The following is a 14,856-nucleotide window of genomic DNA, read 5'->3' as shown; positions in this document are numbered from 1 at the left end:
TCTATGCCTACTTTCTGCAGGGTTTTTATCATAAATGGGTGTTGAATTTTGTCGAAAGCTTTCTCTGCATCTATTGAGATGATCATATGGTTTTTCTCCTTCAACTTGTTAATATGGTGTATCACGTTGATTGATTTGCGTATATTGAAGAATCCTTGCATTCCTGGAATAAACCCCACATGATCATGGTGTATGATCCTTTTAATGTGCTGTTGGATTCTGTTTGCTAGTATTTTGTTGAGGATTTTTGCATCTATGTTCATCAGTGATATTGGCCTGTAGTTTTCTTTCTTTGTGACATCCTTGTCTGGTTTTGGTATCAAGGTGATGGTGGCCTCGTAGAATGAGTTTGGGAGTGTTCCTCCCTCTGCTATATTTTGGAAGAGTTTCAGAAGGATAGGTGTTAGCTCTTCTCTAAATGCTTGATAGAATTCGCCTGTGAAGCCATCTGGTCCTGGGCTTTTGTTTGTTGGAAGATTTTTTATCACAGTTTCAATTTCAGTGCTTGTGATTGGTCTGTTCATAGTTTCTATTTCTTCCTGATTCAGTCTTGGCAGGTTGTGCATTTCTAAGAATTTGTCCATTTCTTCCAGGTTGTCCATTTTATTGGCATAGAGTTGCTTATAGTAATCTCTCATGATCTTTTGTATTTCTGCAGTGTCAGTTGTTACTTCTCCTTTTTCATTTCTAATTCTATTGATTTGAATCTTCTCACTTTTTTTCTTGATCAGTCTGGCTAATGGTTTATCAATTTTGTTTATCTTCTCAAAGAACCAGCTTTTAGTTTTATTGATCTTTGCTATCGTTTCCTTCATTTCTTTTTCATTTATTTCTGATCTGATTTTTATGATTTCTTTCCTTCTGCTAACTTTGGGATGTTTTTGTTCTTCTTTCTCTAATTGCTTTAGGTGCAAGGTTAGGTTGTTTATTCGAGATGTTTCCTGTTTCTTAAGGTGGGATTGTATTGCTATAAACTTCCCTCTTAGAACTGCTTTTGCTGCATCCCATAGGTTTTGGGTCGTCGTGTCTCCATTGTCATTAGTTTCTAGGTATTTTTTAATTTCTTCTTTGATTTCTTCAGTGATCACTTCGTTATTAAGTAGTGTATTGTTTAGCCTCCATGTGTTTGTATTTTTTACAGATCTTTTCCTGTAATTGATATCTAGTCTCATAGCATTGTGGTTGGAAAAGATACTTGATACAATTTCAATTTTCTTAAATTTACCAAGGCTTGATTTGTGACCCAAGATATGATCTATCCTGGAGAATGTTCCATGAGCACTTGAGAAAAATGTGTATTCTGTTGTTTTTGGATGGAATGTCCTATAAATATCAATTAAGTCCATCTTGTTTAATGTATCATTTAAAGCTTGTGTTTCCTTATTTATTTTCATTTTGGATGATCTGCCCATTGGTGAAAGTGGGGTGTTAAAGTCCCCTACTATGAGTGTGTTACTGTCGATTTCTCCTTTTATGGCTGTTAGTATTTGCCTTATGTATTGAGGTGCTCCTATGTTGGGTGCATAAATATTTACAATTGTTATATCTTCTTCTTGGATCGATCCCTTGATCATTATGTAGTGTCCTTCTTTGTCTCTTCTAGTAGTCTTTATTTTAAAGTCTATTTTGTCTGATATGAGAATTGCTACTCCAGCTTTCTTTTGGTTTCCATTTGCATGGAATATCTTTTTCCATCCCCTTACTTTCAGTCTGTATGTGTCTCTAGGTCTGAAGTGGGTCTCTTGTAGACAGCATATATATGGGTCTTGTTTTTGTATCCATTCAGCCAATCTGTGTCTTTTGGTGGGAGCATTTAGTCCATTTACATTTAAGGTAATTATTGATATGTATGTTCCTGTTCCCATTTTCTTAATTGTTTTGGGTTCGTTGTTGTAGGTCTTTTCATTCTGTTGTGTCTCTTGCCTAGAGAAGTTCCTTTAGCATTTGTTGTAAAGCTGGTTTGGTGGTGCTGAACTCTCTCAGCTTTTGCTTGTCTGTAAACGTTTTAATTTCTCCATCAAATCTGAATGAGATCCTTGCTGGGTAGAGTAATCTTGGTTGCAGGTTTTTCTCCTTCATCACTTTAATTATGTCCTGCCACTCCCTTCTGGCTTGTAGAGTTTCTGCTGAGAGATCAGCTGTTATCCTGATGGGGATTCCCTTGTGTGTTATTTGTTGTTTTTGCCTTGCTGCTTTTAATATGATTTCTTTGTGTTTAATTTTTGACAGTTTGATTAATATGTGTCTTGGCATATTTCTCCTTGGATTTATTCTGTATGGGACTCTCTGTGCCTCCTGGACTTGATTAACTATTTCCTTTCCCATATTGGGGAAGTTTTCAACTATAATCTCTTCAAATATTTTCTCAGTCCCTTTCTTTTTCTCTTCTTCTTCTGGAACCCCTATAATTCGAATGTTGGTGCATTTAATGTTGTCCCAGAGGTCTCTGAGACTGTCCTCTGTTCTTTTCATTCTTTTTTCTTTATTTTGCTCTGCAGCAGTTATTTCCACTATTTTATCTTCCACCTCACTTATCCGTTCTTCTGCCTCAGTTATTCTGCTATTGATCCCATTTAGAGTATTTTTTATTTCATGTATTGTGTTTTTAATCAATGCTTGATTCATCTTTAGTTCTTCTAGGTCCTTGTTAACTGTTTCTTGCATTTTGTCTATTCTATTTCCAAGATTTTGGATCTGGGAAATAGAATCTTGGATCATCCTTACCATCATTATTCTGAATTCTTTTTCAGGTAGACTGCCTATTACCTCTTCATTTGTTAGGTCTGGTGGGTTTTTATCTTGCTCCTTCTCCTGCTGTGTGTTTTTCTGTCTTCTCATTTTGCTTATGTTACTGTGTTTGGGGTCTCCTTTTTGCAGGCTGCAGGTTCGTAGTTCCCGTTGTTTTTGGTGTCTGTCCCCAGTGGCTAAGGTTGGTTTAGTGGGTTGTGTAGGCTTCCTGGTGGAGGGGACTAGTGCCTGTGTTCTGGTGGATAAGGCTGGATCTTGTCTTTCTGGTGGGCAGGTCCACGTCTGGTGGTGTGTTTTGGGGTGTCTGCGGACTTTTTATGAGTTTAGGCCACCTCTCTGCTAATGGGTGGCGTTGTGTTCCTGTCTTGCTAGTTGTTTGGCTTAGGGTGTCCAGCACTGTAGCTTGCTGGTCGTTGAGTGAAGCTGGGTGCTGGTGTTGAGATGGAGATCTCTGGAAGATTTTTGCCGTTTGATATTATGTGGAGCTGGGAGGTCTCTTGTGGACCAGTGTCCTGAAGTTGGCTCTCCCGCCTCAGAGGCACAGCACTGACTCCTGGCTCCTCAATTTGGGATGATGTGTTGTCTATTCATATATTCCACAGATGCAGGGTACATCAAGTTGATTGTGGAGCTTTAATCCGCTGCTTCTGAGGCTGCTGGGAGAGGTTTCCCTTTCTCTTCTTTGTTCTCACAGCTCCTGGGTCTCAGCTTTGGATTTGGCCCCGCCTCTGCGTGTAGGTCGCCGGAGGGCGTCTGTTCTTCGCTCAGACAGGACAGGGTTAAAGGAGCAGCCTCTTCGGGCACTCTGGCTCACTCAGGCCGGGCGGGAGGGAGGGGCACGGAGTGCGGGGCGAGCCTGCAGCGGCAAAGGTCGGCGTGACGTTGCACCAGCCCGAGGTGCGCCGTGCGTTCTCCCAGGGAAGCCACCCCTGGATCTCGGGACCCCGGCAGTGGCGGGCTGCACAGGCTCCCGGAAGGGCGGTGTGGGCAGTGACCTGCGCTCGCACACAGGCTTCTTGGCGGCGGCAGCAGCAGCCCCAGCGTCCCACGCCCGTCACTGGGCTCCGCGCTTTCAGTCGCGACTCGCGCCCGTCTGTGGAGCCCCTTTAAGCAGCGCTCTTAATCCCCTCTCCTCGCGCACCAGGAAACCAAGAGGGAAGAAAAAGTCTCTTGCCTCTTCGGCAGCTCCAGAGTTTTCCCGGACTCCCTCCCGGCTAGCTGTGGCACATTAGCCCCCTTCAGGCTGAGTTCTCGCCGCCAGCCCCAGTCCTCTCCCTGAGCTCTGACCGTAGCCCGAGCCTCAGCTTCCAGCGCTGCGTGCCCCGGCGGGGGAGCAGACAAGCCTCTCGGGCTGGTGAGTGCCGCTCGGCACTGATCCTCTGTGTGGGGATCTCTCCGCTTTGCCCTACCCAGGTATGTGGGGGGTTTCTTGCCTTTTGGGAGGTCTGGGGTCTTCTGCCAGCGTTCAGTAGGTGTTCTGTAGGAGTTGTTCCACGTGTAGCTGTATTTCTGGTGTATCCGTGGGGAGGAAGGTGATCTCCGCGTCTTACTCTTCCGCCATCTTACCCGGAAGTCCCCAGTTCTCCTTTTTATAGATTAATTGACCCTATAAACATATTTCTGGGCTGTCTATTCTGTTCCATTGATCTGTATCTGTTTTTGTGCCACTACCATACTGTTTTGATTACTATAACTTTGTAGTAGAGTTTGAAACCAGGGAGCATGAAATCAGGGAGCTAGTTTATGCTGCTGTAACAAACAGCTCTCACATTTTTATTTATTTATTTATTTATTTATTTATTTAACATCTTTATTGGAGTATAATTGCTTTACAATGGTGTGTTAGTTTCTGCTGTATAACAAAGTGAGTCAGCTATACGTATACATATATCCCCATATCCCCTCCCTCTTGCATCTCCCTCCCACCCTCCCTAACCCACCCCTCTAGGTGGTCAGAAAGCATCGCAGCTCTCACATTTAAGTGGCTTAAGACAAACAAATAGATAAATAATTAGTCATGTTGCAAGTCCATTCATGGGCTGGCAGAGGCCCAGTCCAGGGTCCAGGCTGAGAGCATTATTGTCAATCATGCAAAGGGAAAGAGAGATGACAGATTGCATACTGACTCAAAGGTTTCTACCTATGAGTGACACCTCTGCATACACTTGCTTGGCAGAAGCAAATCACACATACTTGCCTAGCTTAACAGGGTGGGGAAGTGCAATCCTGCTGTGTACTCAGAGGAGGGGAACTCAGACATTTATATATCAGTCTAATAACTGTCACATTTACACATATAGTTATAGCCCTCTGTGAACCCCTTCCTGGCCTCATTTTTCCCTGTCTCTAGAGACTATCAGTATGCTTAATTTGGTGATATCTCATTGTGTTAATTTTTATTTCCCTGATTATTATTGAAGTTGAGCATCATTTTATATTTATTAACTATTTTCGTTTTCTCTTTTGTGAGTTGCCTGTTTATATAAACATATATAATTTTAAAAATTATATTATTTGTTGCTTTTATATTGATTTATTAGAGTTCTTTATGTATTTTGGATACTAGCACTCTGTTGGTTATTTGTTATAAATATATTCTACTCCATGGTGTATAATACCCTTTATTTATGGAATCTTTTGAAACACAGAAATTTTAAAACACTTTATTGTTTACCTTTTAATCTTCTGTTTTATGGTTTGTGATTTTTGCATCTTGCTTAAGAAATCTTTTCCTACCCTGAGGAAATAATACTTTCTTTTGAAAGTTTTGCTTTTCAAATATAGGTCTTTATTCTACCTTGAGTTGAAAGTTGTACATGGCGTGAATTAGGACTTTATTTCTTCTCCAGTAAGAGTAATGAACAGTTCCAGCATCCACTAATTTATAATGCTTTTTCTCTTATATATCAAGTTTTCATATAGCAAATATTCCAGGACTCTTTATTCTGTTCCATTACTCTGTGTGTCTGCTCCGGGGCTAATTAACATTCTTAATGGCTTCATAATTAAGTGCTAATGTCTAATAGAATGAGAATTATCCTTCTTCCCACCTCTGTTCTTCAAGATTGCTTTGGCTATTTTTGGACCATTGTTCTGCCTTAAAAATTTTTACAACAAGCTTGTCAAGTTCCATGGAAAGCCTTGTTGGAATTTTGATTTATTTGTTTAACAAGTTATATATCACTTATTATGTGCCAGGCACTGTTCTAAATGCTTTACGAATACTTATTCAGTTAAAAGTATACTTTTATTTGGAGAGAATTGACATCTTTATGCTATTGAGTCTTCCCATTCATGAACATGGCAAAAGATCTGGCCTTCTTTAATATCTTTTAATAACATTTTATAATTTTTTCCATAATGATCTTGATTGTTCAGCTAGATTTATTCCTTGGCACTTTGTAAATTTTTATTGCTGTTGTAGAGGATATCATTTGAAAAATTACACTTCCTAATTGTAGATTGCTGGTGTAAAGGAAGCCAGTGCAAATAGATTCTTATTGTTAACCTTAAATCCAGCAACTTTGCTTAACTCTCTTGTTAATTCTCATTATTTGCCTGTGAATTCTCTTGGATTTCCTAGGTGAAAATTATAACCTCTGCTGGTTAGGACTCCTGGTTGAGCAGAAGTGGTGATAATGGGCATCTTTACTTCATTCCTGACTTTAAAGAGAATCTTTCTCATTTTTCACCACTAAGGAGAAGTTTTCTGTAGTTGTCTGGTAGGTTCTTTTTATCAGATTAAGGAAGTATCCTTATAGTTTTAGTTTGCTGAGAGATTTTTGTTTTGTTTTGAATTTTATTTTTTAACATAGAATTTTTTCTGGTGTATGGTTCTAAATATTTTAACTTATGCTTAGATTTGTATAAGCACTGCCAGTGAGTTTATAGAACAGTTCTGTTGTCCCAAATACCTCCCTCATGCTATTCTTTAAACCCTCTCTCCAGCTCTAATGTCTGGCAACCACTAATCTCTTCTCTGTCACTATAATTTTATTCTTTTCAAGAATGACACATGATTGGAATCTTACAGTATATAACCTTTGAGACTTTTTTCATTTGGCCTAATGCCTGTGAGATTCATCCAAGTTGCAAATATCAGAAGTTTGTTGTGTGGCTGAGCAGTAACCCATTGCGTGGAGGTACCACAGTCTGTTTGTCTGTTTACTCGCTGAAGGGCATATGGGTTGTTTCTGGGTTTTGATGATTATGAGTAGAGCTGCCATAAACATTTGTATACAGGTTTTTGTGTGGCCTAAATTTTCATTTCTTTAGATAAATACTTAAGTGTATGTGTAACTTTGTAAGGAAGTGACAAGTTATTTTCCGGAGTGGCTCTACCAGTTTGCATTCTCACCATGTTTGAGAGTTTCAGTTGCTCTGCACTTTCACTAGCACTTCATATTGTCAAAGTTTTTTATTTTAGCTATCTTATTTGTCCTAAGAAGTGTGTAGTGATATCTCATAGTGGTTTTAATTTGTACTTCTCTAATGTCTAAGCATGTTGATCATCTTTTTATGTGCTTTTTAAGCCTACTGTATATATTTTTTGGTGAAGTGGCTATGTTTTTGCCCAGTTTTTAATTGTGTTGTTTCTTTTCCTACTATTGGGTTTTTTTAAATTATGGTAAAATTTACATAACATAAAATTTACCATTTTAACCATTTTTAAGTTTATAACTTAGTGGCATTAAGTACATTCCCAGTGTTGTACAACCATCACCACCATCTATTTCCAGAACTCTTTCATCAGCCCAAACAGAAATTGTACCCATTATATAATAACTCCCCATTCCCTGCTCCCTCCACTCCCTGGTAACCTCTGTTCTGCTCTCTATCTCTATGAATTTGCCCATTCTGGGTACCTCATATAAGTAGAATCATACAACATTTGTCCTTTTGTGTCTGGCTTATATTACTTAGCTTAATGCTTTCAAAGTATATACATGTTGTAGCATGTATCATTATCAGAATTCCATTCCTTTTTTATGAATGAAAAATGTTCCACTATATGGGTGTACTACATTTTGTTTATTTATTCATCTGTTGATGGACATTTGGGTTGTTTCCATTTTTTGGCTATTGTAAATAATCCTACTATGAACATTGGTGTACAAGTATCACATTGAATCCTGGCTTTCAGTTCTTTGGGGTATATACCTAGGAGTGGAATTGCTGGATCATCATTTTTGTTTTGTGTTTGTGTTCTTTTATTCATTAAAAAAAATTGAACTATAGTTGATTTACAATGTTGTGTTAATTTCTGCTGTACAGCAAAGTGACTCGGTTATATATATATATATATATATATACACACACACACACATTCTTTTTTATATTCTTTTTTCCATTATGGTTTATCTCAGGATATTGAATATAGTTTCCTGTGCTATACAGTAGGACCTTGTTGTTTATTCTGTTCTTTTATTCATGAATAAGTATTCTTTGATTTTTTTCAAAGACTCTTCCTACATCTATGGATATGATATTTTTGCTTTCTGCTGTAATTTCTTAGTATGCTAAATTATAACATTAATAGATTCTCTAATATTATTCTTACACCTCTGTGATAAGCAGAATTTGTTTAAGCTGTATTATAAAAAACAGTTTTGCTTTCAGTTTACTAACTGGTGTTGGCTCTGGTGTTTTTTACTATTATTTCCCCTATGTGCATGTTTATGTTAGTAACATGAAAATATTAAACTTTCCCATACTCTTTCAATGTATTTCTCTTTTAAATAATTATCCCCACATGCGGGCTTTAAGATTTACTTTGCCCCTGTGAAAAGGTAAGCTGGTCTTCCTACTTTATAAAAATTGGACTCTAAGTATAATGGAAGAGTGCTAAACTAGAAGACAGCTATACAGAGAGAACTGTTAGTGGTCACTAGACCCTTCTTCTAGGAGTTACATAAAAGCTTCTTCCAGCATCAGTTTACAGGTAACTCACTAGTCTCTTCCCTCCTGGGCTGTGTGCAAGGTGTGGAACCTGGGAGCCTGGAGTCCTGGATCTTCTTCCTGCCTGGTTCCTAACTAGCTGTGTGCTGGGTCAGTGTCAGTGACTCAAGCAGAGAATGGATGGGCCAGCTTCATGGAAGATGGGCGTGACTGTGTTCAGTGATGTCTAAAATGTCATCTCATGAATGCTGTTGAGCCAGGAAGGACCAGCTCAGTGATTTCGAGCAGGTCACGCTGGATCCCTAAGCTTCAGTGTCCGGGGGAGTCTCCATGGTTCTAGAGGTTTTTAAGGCCATCATGCTGTTTAGCCTACCTTGGGGATTCTTGGGCTCCACTGTCTGGAAAGGAAGCTGGGTGGGCCTTAGGGCATCTGGAAGGGGCTGTTAATGAGGCACCAACAGGAGCAGGGCTGAAAGCAGCCTCAGAAGCATGAAGCGTTTTAATTGGCATCTTCCACGGAATAGGAAATTAGGTGCTCAGATTTCCTACCTGTGTTCTTTCTCCCTTGGCCCCTGTCATGCTGGCTGGAGCCCAGACAGAACTGAGTTGCTGCTTGGGGACCGTCACCATGGTTTTTAGGGGCTCCCAGGGAGGCCTGTGCAGAGTCTGAGTTCTCCCTTCAAGGTGGATGCCTACTGCCTTGAGAGCCACTGGGGAGGGCCTGGAAGCTTCCACTTAGCAACAGTTTCCCTCCCAGGACCTGGCAGGCCTACAGAGGAACGTACTTCTTGCCTATGCTGGAGACGCTTCTGAGCTGTGGCCCCTTCAGCTCCCCCTTCCCTCCAACCTCCTTTGTTCTTAAGCTTGGACTTCAGAAAGTTGTCTGGTAAGGGATACCCCCTAAGACCCTTCACTCACTGCCTCCACCTACAATTGAAAAAGCGATTCTGATGCAAAAAGTTGAGACTCTAGCCTAGATAATCTAGCTCTGATCATCTATGGTTGTGCTTAGAACAACTTTGTATCAGGGCTGGACCTGCCTTTAGTTGCACAAGATGCAAGCCCCAGCTGTGCCATAGCTAGCTGTGTGATCTTGGGCAGCTCACTTCCCCTCTCTGGGCCTTGTATTCTTTCAATGCAGAAGGAAAGTTTTGAGGTAGATTATTGATTGTCAACATTTTTTCCAGCTGAGATGGTCTTGAGGTCTGTGACTCCATCTCTGCCAGTTGAACTGTGAAGGTATGGAAATTCTTGGAGTTCTCCTAAGGAAGGTATAGACATCTGGGGGAAAGAGCAAGGGCTTTGGAGTCAGACATACATAGGGTCAAATCCCCACCTACCAGCAAGGTGGTGGTTGTCTAGTAGAACCATTGCTGACTCATATGAGCCTTTGTGCAGATTAGAAAAAGATTTCTGAAGTTACTTTCTGCTGGAAAATTTTCATGACAAATATATAAATCTACAGTGACTGTGATGTGACTTGTGCTTCCTAGAGTTGTGCAGTGCCCAGCCTGGCCAGCTGTACACAACAGCTGTCTGTGTCCTTGGGCAAGTTACTCAACCTCTTTGGAACTCTGTTTGCTCATCTGGAAAAAGAAGATACGATGTCTGTCTCACAGGGTAGTGGTGAGGATAGAATTGTGCGTAAAAAGCCCAGGGCTCGTATAGAGTAGTTGCTCTGGAAATATAAATTTCCCTTTTCTTTTTCGAGGAATAGTCTTCCTGGGATGTAGTCTTCAGGGCCCAAAGCACCTCCTCCTCCCAAAAGAGCAGCAGGTGGTGGCTTAGTGTTTCCAAGGTGGGTTTGGAGCTTGGAATCACATTCTGTCAGTTTGCCTCAGCTTCCGGTGCTGTCTTGGGAGTTCATTCCAAGATGCCTTGGAATGTTGCCTTGGTTTACCCCCAGTGGCAGGGCAATTACCTGGGGCGTAGAGTGGCGTCACTATTGCGAGGCAGTGGGGAGGCTCAGGAGAGCCGGGCCAGAAAGGAAGAGTGGCACAGACTGCAAGGAGTTCTTGCCTGGCCTGGGGATACCCTGGAGAGCCCTCTACATGGGCAGGGCAAGCAGAGACACACAGGCAGTTCATGCCTTGTCCTGCTCCTCCCGGCAGGTAGGGCAGAAGCATTGGTCATCCACTGAGTCAGAGGAGCTGGGGTGGAGGCTGCTGTGGCCCCTGGTTGGAGTCATGGAGCTCTCCTAACACAGAGGTGTTGGTAAGAGCACTGGCTCTGGTGTTAATTCCTCCTGCCTTTGAGTTTCTGGACTGCTACTTTTGTCCCCGCCCCCCTCCCAATTGATATGAATCAATGAATGTGATGGTATTTGGAGGTAGGGCCTTTGAGAGGTAATTAGGTCATGAGAGTGTAGCCCCCGTGATGGAATCAGTGTCGTTATATGAAGAGGAAGAGAGCTAGCCCTCCTTTCCCCACCCCTGTCTCTCATCCACACAAGGATACAAAAAGAAGGCAGGTGCCCTTGGACAAATTCCTTAACCTTTCTGAGCTTCAATTGCTTCACTTATAAGATGTAAATAGTTATTATTCCCACCTCTAGAGAGTTCAGACCCTTTAGTATAATATTCAAGGACCGTCAGGACCCAGCCCCAACCTACCTTTTCAGTATCTTTCCTGGTACCTTGCCCTCTGGCCATCTGAGATGCTCTCCCATTTCCCAAACACACAATCCCCATGCACGCTCCATGCCTTTCCTTATTTTTTCCCCTCTGCAGGAAATACAGTGTTTGTCTCTTCTGGGCCTGGTGAAATCCTCCTTGTTCTTCAAAGCCCTGTTCTCTGAAGGTTCTCTAGTCCTTTCCCGTATCAGTTATCTATTGCCGAGTAACAAATTACCCTGCAGCTTAGTAGCTGAAAGCAACAATGAACACATATCATTTCACACAGTTCTGTGGGTCAAGAATCTAGAATCAGATTAGCTAGGTGGGTTTGGGCTCAGGGTCTCTCATGAAGTCACATTCAAGATGTCAGCTGGGGCTGCATTCATCTGAAGCCTTGACTAGGCCTGGAGGACCTGCTTCCATATGGCCACTCCCATGACTGGCAAGTTGACGTTGGCTTTTGGTGGGAGGCCTCAGCTCTTCACCATGTGGACCTCTCCACAGGGCTGCTTGAGTGTCTTCACAGCATGGCTGCCTGGTTTCCCCAGAGAAGGGATCCAAGAGAGAGCAAGGTGTGAGTAGTGATGTTTCTATGACCAGGACTTGGAAGTCATACACCATCCCTACCCCAGTATCTTGTTGGTCCCTGGGTTACTACTGACTCAGTGTGAGAAGGGAGCACACAAGGGTGTGAGCATTAGGAGGTGAGGCTCACTGGGAGCCCTCTTAGAGGCCGATATCACGTTTCCCCAACAGAATTAAGTGTTCTGGTGTTCAGCCACATTCATTTATTTACAGGGTCTTTCTGTGCTATACAGTAGATACTTGTGTGCTAGTTTTATTTATTGGATGCATTTGATCTGTTCAGCCTGCAGGCAGCTGGTAATGATGCGGTGATTTATGGTGCTGGATGTAACAGTGCTGGCAGTGCATGTCTGAGCAATGTTTAGTGTGTGTGTGTGTGTGTGTGTGTGTGTGTGTGTGGTGTGTGCTCGCACTCGTGCCCGGGCACATTGGCTCTCATGAGCTCAACTTACTGTGAGGTGCTTAGAGAGAAATGGAGCAGCTCTGGTTAGTTGTGGCTGTGTGGTTGACCCGTACCCCGGATCTGAGGACCTCCTTGTTTGTTTCAGGCTTTGCGCCCTGCTGGTGGCTTGGCCAGGGTGGGCAGTGATCTTCTAGGTCAGCTGTTCTATTTAATGCCTGTGGAGGGGGGTGAGTTTCCCTTGCCCTCTCTGCTTGGACCCTCCTTCTCACATGCACACCCTCTCAGCATCTATCCTCAAGTAGGTTTCAAAGTCGTGCTGGTAACTGTTCTTTCTCACAGCATGGCTGAAAGAAACCAGGGGAATTGGACATTGAATTCAATAGTGTGCATTTTCAAAACCACCCAGGGGCTTGTCAGGGATCTCTTAGAAAGTGTGCTTGGCTGTTCCTTTTCAAGGTGGGTTACGTCCTTCAACACCTTGCTTCTGGACCAGTACCATCAGCGCCACCTGGGAGCTCATTTGAGATGCAGAATCACAGGCCCCACCCGAAACCGACTGAGACAGAATCTGCAGTTTAACAAGATCCCCAAGTGGTTTTCATGCATGGGGAAGTCTGAGATTCAGTGTTTTGGAAGGCAGCCTTCTGGAAAATTCAGTCCCTTTGGATGGCTCCTGAATGTACAACGCAGAAGAAGGTTCCCAGGCGCCCTGCGTATCTCCTGAGAATCAAGCAAAAAAAAGAGGCTTGGCCGAGGAGGTGGAGGTTTGGCTTCGCCTGGAGATCATTGTGGAAGTGAGTGTTAACCAGTGGGTTGCTGAGGCTTATTTAAAATAAAAACATCTCTCTTTTCTTTTGGCAATGATTTAAGTGATTTTACTTTTGTGCGTAAAGGGCTTGGGATATTTTTGTCAAATGCGGAGTGAATGGGGCTTTTCAGTCTGGAGAAGAGGGGGCTCAAAGGGCTGAGGCCATGATAGTTGTCATCAAATGTTGGAAGGACCCTGAGGAGGGATGGGAATCAGGCTTGTGCTGTGAGGGCAGAAGGAAGACCTTCAGAAGGATTCCACAATCATGAAGATGACCTTGCTAAGGTCGCAGAACTAGTTAGAGGTGAAGGGGGGCCTATCTCCACAGGGGCCGAGCTGCCATCTGTAGGGGCAGTCCAGGCATGAGTTGGACCTGCTCTTGTTTGGGATGTTGCAGGGGGTCTAAGCAGGACATGTGGAGCTGGACCAGTTCCAGTCCTGTGAACTGTCGAGAAAAGAAAAGGGCTCACAGAACTGGGTTCAGTTCCAGCTTTCCCATTTACTAGACCTGATTTGGGCAAGTTATTTAACTTTTCTAAGCCTCAGTTTCCTTATCTGAAAACGGGAATAATAATACTCATCTCATGGGATGGTGTGAAAATTAAATAAAAATTATGGGTATAAAAAATTATGGGTGTAAAGTTCTTACCAGTGCCTGGCATGAAGTAAGGCTTAATACATTACAGTGTTTTTCCTTCCTCTTCTCTGTACTTATTTCCTTTGCCTTATTTGGGTTGGACTTAATTAGTTAACAGTTTGGACAGCTGGCTTGATATTGTATTTTAACCTTGTTCATTTCTGATTCTTGTTAACTGCTAGTGGTCCTGGTTTGCTCAACTGGGGTGTTTTAATGAGGCCAGAGTAGTAAGGTGGCCCTGTATGGGCACTGCTTTGGTCACTCAGGTGTCACCCTTGTTGTGAGCCAGCAATCCTGCAGCCCGAGGTCTGTGGTTGTCACCAGGGCATCAGCCAGGAGGGCTGGACAGAGCCCCACAGGCTGTTACCATTGGGAAGCAGCCAGGTGCATGTCGGGTGGTGGTGCTTTGGAGTGACTGCTGACTCTGGACTGGTGTACCAGCACCTGAATTTAGAGCATGTTTAGACATATCTGCTCTTGGATAAATTCATGTGTCCATCCGCAGATGCAACACTTTTGTAGATGGGAATAGGAAAGAAGGCAGAGTTGCAGTGAGAGGCATTTTATAATGTATCAAGAGAGGAGAGAGCTCTTTTCTCTGCTTTTTACAGCCCCCTCCCTCAATTAAAAGCTTTTCTGGCCTGAGAAAGGGAGAGATTTAGGGTATGGTTGGTCCATCTCAGTCTGCTCCCAGGCCTTGAATATACCACACTTCTCCCCTCTCCCTGGAACAGATCCCATCATCCTCTCCACCTCCCTGGCTCTCACCTGCCCCGGGTCTCCTAGAAGCCTTCTGTTCTCCTCTCCGAAACCGACAGTCTCTACCTTCTGTGAACAAGGACCCTTCATTTGGCATTCAGCAGAGTTTAGATCATGTCATGTATTAATATTATGTTTCCCCAACTTGGCCTCGGGCCTCCTGAGGTCAGGACCTGGTAGCTTGGCCAGGTGGTTTCTGCAGAAATACCAGGTACCATAATAAATTTGTATTGCGGTAACTCCAGTAATCTGTGTCAGGAAGCTCAGTGCCAGGCCTCTGGTCTCAGTGGACTCCTGTCCACCCAAGGACCAGTTGTATCCATCCTTGAGTCCAGCAAGACATGGGGAGGAAGGGGCTCAGAGAGTGAGTGCTCAGTAGAGGTTAATAGATTGTTTGATCAGA

The 14,856-nt window shown here is 42.9% G+C and overlaps 1 protein-coding gene across 2 annotated transcripts in view; it reads left to right on the top strand.

Moving 5' to 3' along the window:
- The window catches only part of PDE1C (phosphodiesterase 1C), a 545,840-nt gene that overhangs the window by 134,698 nt on the left and 396,286 nt on the right, over nt 1–14,856 (top strand). The window lies entirely within an intron of this gene.

Source organism: Mesoplodon densirostris, chromosome 9 (assembly GCF_025265405.1).
Source record: "Mesoplodon densirostris isolate mMesDen1 chromosome 9, mMesDen1 primary haplotype, whole genome shotgun sequence".
In the NCBI taxonomy this organism is placed as follows: domain Eukaryota; kingdom Metazoa; phylum Chordata; class Mammalia; order Artiodactyla; family Ziphiidae; genus Mesoplodon; species Mesoplodon densirostris.
This window is presented reverse-complemented; position numbering and strand designations above follow the sequence as displayed.